The following is a 4,483-nucleotide window of genomic DNA, read 5'->3' on the forward strand; positions in this document are numbered from 1 at the left end:
TTTGATTGGGCGGACAACATGTCAGTTCAATCTGCAAGAGCTCTGATAGGTTGGATGGTGTCCTCCGGAAGTTGTCATATTTACTTTGTAGGTCTATGGAAGGGGGTGAGAACCATGAGCCTCCTAGGTTTTGTATTGAAGTCAATCTACCCAGAGGAGGACAGAAGATAGCTGTCCTCCGGCTACACCATGGTGCTACCCTACAGAGTGCTGTTGAGGCTAATGTAGACCTTCTTCACTAAACATTAATATATTTTGTATAGTTTTATCTAAAAATGATAACTTTTTAAACTGTTTAACTATTTAAAAAAAAAAAATGAAATTCACCAAGTAGTATGTCTTTGTACGGTTAACCTAATGTTTAGCTGTTTATAACCCAGTAGACAGCTCAGTTAACCTAATGTTTAGCTGTTTATAACCCAGTAGACAGCTCAGTTAACCTAATGTTTATAACCCAGTAGACAGCTCAGTTAACCTAATGTTTATAACCCAGTAGACAGCTCAGTTAACCTAATGTTTAGCTGTTTATAACCCAGTAGACAGCTCAGTTAACCTAATGTTTATAACTCAGCAGACAGCTCAGTTAACCTAATGTTAATAACCCAGTAGACAGCTCAGTTAACCTAATGTTTATAACCCAGTAGACAGCTCAGTTAACCTAATGTTAATAACCCAGTAGACAGCTCAGTTAACCTAATGTTTATAACCCAGTAGACAGCTCAGTTAAGCTAATGTTAATAACCCAGTAGACAGCTCAGTTAACCTAATGTTTATAACTCAGTAGACAGCTCAGTTAACCTAATGTTAATAACCCAGTAGACAGCTCAGTTAACCTAATGTTTATAACCCAGTAGACAGCTCAGTTAACCTAATGTTTATAACCCAGTGGACAGCTCAGTTAACCTAATGTTTAGCTGTTTATAACCCAGTAGACAGCTCAGTTAACCTAATGTTTATAACTCAGTGGACAGCTCAGTTAACCTAATTTTTATAACCCAGTAGACAGCTCAGTTAACCTAATGTTTAAGACCCAGTAGACAGCTCAGTTAACCTAATGTTTAGCTGTTCCTGGACAGCTCAAATTCAGCTCAAATTCAAATCAAATGTATTTCATAAAGCCCTGTTTACATCAGCAACCCAGCCTAAAACCCCAAAGAGCCAGCAATGCAGAGGCAGAAGCACAGTGGATAGGACAAACTCCTTGGAAGACAGCTCCCCCTAGAGGTAGTATTGGGACTAACAGAGTAGAGATGTGTGTGTTCGTACTCCTCTTAGCAGGTCAACAAGATGCTCCAAAGCTTTCACCTGGATGTGGCCGGTAACCTTGACTACAAGAACCTGTGTTACATCATCACCCACGGAGAGGACAAGGAGAATAAGAGGGCGCACGTAGAGATAGAGGACTAGATGGATATGACCTTTTTTAACATTGGCATTTCCATTGAGGGATTCCACCAAGACGAGTCGTCTATCTATCTCTATAGCGGGGCACTGTCAGGGAAAGGAGCAAGAAGTTGAACAGAGGAGGGAAGGGATGAGGGGGGATTTTGTAAATAGCCTATAACCAGATAACAACACTACTAGTCACCCTAGGCAGACGGGTTGCCTCCTACATTGACAAAGTTCCGACATACACTAGGTCTGGGATTTCCTAGACTACTGTACTACTACAACAGAGCTAGTGACTAGGGGGTTATGACAACAGTGACTAGGGGGTTATGACAACAGTGACTAGGGGGTTATAACAACAGTGACTAGGGGGTTATGACAACAGTGACTAGGGGGTTATAACAACAGTGACTAGGGGGTTATAACAACAGTGACTAGGGGGTTATAACAACAGTGACTAGGGGGTTATAACAACAGTGACTAGGGGGTTATAACAACAGGTAGTAACTAGGGGTTTATAAGAACAGGTAGTGGCTAGGGGGTTATAACAACAGGTAGTGGCTAGGGGGTTATAACAACAGGAAGTGACTAGGGGGTTATAACAACAGGTAGTGGCTAGGGGGTTATAACAACAGGAAGTGACTAGGGGGTTATAACAACAGTGACTAGGGGGTTATAACAACAGTGACTAGGGGGTTATGACAACAGTGACTAGGGGGTTATAACAACAGTGACTAGGGGGTTATGACAACAGTGACTAGGGGGTTATAACAACAGTGACTAGGGGGTTATAACAACAGTGACTAGGGGTTTATAACAACAGGTAGTAACTAGGGGTTTATAAGAACAGGTAGTGGCTAGGGGGTTATAACAACAGGTAGTGGCTAGGGGGTTATAACAACAGGAAGTGACTAGGGGGTTATAACAACAGGTAGTGGCTAGGGGGTTATAACAACAGGAAGTGACTAGGGGGTTATAACAACAGTGACTAGGGGGTTATAACAACAGTGACTAGGGGGTTATGACAACAGTGACTAGGGGGTTATAACAACAGTGACTAGGGGTTTATAACAACAGTGACTAGGGGTTATAACAACAGGTAGTAACTAGGGGTTATATCAACAGTGACTAGGGGAAAATAACAACAGGTAGTGACTAGGGGGTTATAACAACAGGTAGTAACTAGGGGTTATATCAACAGTGACTAGGGGAAATAACAACAGGTAGTAACTAGGGTTTTATAACAACATGTAGTGGCTAGGGGGTTATAACAACAGGAAGTGACTAGGGGGTTATAACAACAGTGACTAGGGGGTTATAACAATAGGAAGTGACTAGGGGGTTATAACAACAGGAAGTTACTAGGGGGTTATAACAACAGGAAGTGACTAGGGGGTTATAACAACAGGAAGTGACTAGGGGTTATATCAACAGTTACTAAGGGTTTATAACAACAGGTAGTGGCTAGGGTGTTATAACAACAGTGACTAGGGGAAAATAACAACAGGTAGTAACTAGGGTTTTATAACAACATGTAGTGGCTAGGGGGTTATAACAACAGGAAGTGACTAGGGGGTTATAACAACAGTGACTAGGGGGTTATAACAATAGGAAGTGACTAGGGGGTTATAACAACAGGAAGTTACTAGGGGGTTATAACAACAGGAAGTGACTAGGGGGTTATAACAACAGGAAGTGACTAGGGGTTATATCAACAGTTACTAAGGGTTTATAACAACAGGTAGTGGCTAGGGTGTTATAACAACAGTGACTAGGGGAAAATAACAACAGGTAGTGACTAGGTGGTTATAACAATAGGTAGGGACTAGGGTTTTATAACAACATGTAGTGGCTAGGGGGTTATAACAACAGGAAGTGACTAGGGGGTTATAACAACATGTAGTGGCTAGGGGGTTATAACAACAGGAAGTGACTAGGGGGTTATAACAACAGTGACTAGGGGGTTATAACAACAGGAAGTGACTAGGGAGTTATAACAACAGTGACTAGGGGGTTATAACAACAGGAAGTGACTAGGGGGTTATAACAACAGTGACTAGGGGGTTATAACAACAGGAAGTGACTAGGGGGTTATAACAACAGGAAGTGACTAGGGGGTTATAACAACAGGAAGTGACTAGGGGGTTATAACAACAGGTAGTGTCTAGGGGGTTATAACAACAGGTAGTGACTAGGGGTTTATAAGAACAGGTAGTGGCTAGGGGGTTATAACAACAGGAAGTGACTAGGGGGTTATAACAACAGGTAGTGACTAGGGGGTTATAACAACAGGAAGTGACTAGGGGGTTATAACAACAGGTAGTGGCTAGGGGTCCTAACAACAGGTAGTGACTAGGGGTTTAAAACAACAGGTAGTGTCTAGGGGGTTATAACAACAGTGACTAGGGGTTTATAAGAACAGGTAGTGACTAGGGGTTCATAACAACAGGTAGTGACTAGGGGGTTATAACAACAGTGACTAGGGGTTTATAAGAACAGGTAGGGGGTTATAACAACAGTGACAACAGTGACTAGGGGTTTATAAGAACAGGTAGTGACTAGGGGTTCATAACAACAGCTAGTGACTAGGGGTTTATAACAACAGGTAGTGACTAGGGGTTTATAACAACAGGTAGTGGCTAGGGGTTTATAACAACAGGTAGTGGCTAGGGGGTTATAACAACAGGTAGTGCCTAGGGGGTTATAATAACAGTGACTAGGGGAAAATAAAAACAGGTAGTGGCTAGGGGGTTATAACAACAGGCAGTGACTAGGGGTTATAACAACAGGTAGTGGCTAGGGGATTATAAGAACAGGTAGTGACTAGGGGTTTATAACAACAGGTAGTGGCTAGGGGTTATAACAACAGGTAGTGGCTAGGGTGTTATAACAACAGGTAGTGACTAGGGGTTTATAAGAACAGGTAGTGACTAGGGGTTTATAACAACAGGTAGTGGCTAGGGGTTTATAAGAACAGGTAGTGGCTAGGGGGTTATAACAACAGGTAGTGACTAGGGGTTATAACAACAGGTAGTGGCTAGGGTGTTATAACAACAGTGACTAGGGGTTTATAACAACAGGTAGTGACTAGGGG

Source organism: Oncorhynchus nerka, linkage group LG11, assembly GCF_034236695.1.
Source record: "Oncorhynchus nerka isolate Pitt River linkage group LG11, Oner_Uvic_2.0, whole genome shotgun sequence".
Taxonomy (NCBI): Eukaryota; Metazoa; Chordata; class Actinopteri; order Salmoniformes; family Salmonidae; genus Oncorhynchus; species Oncorhynchus nerka.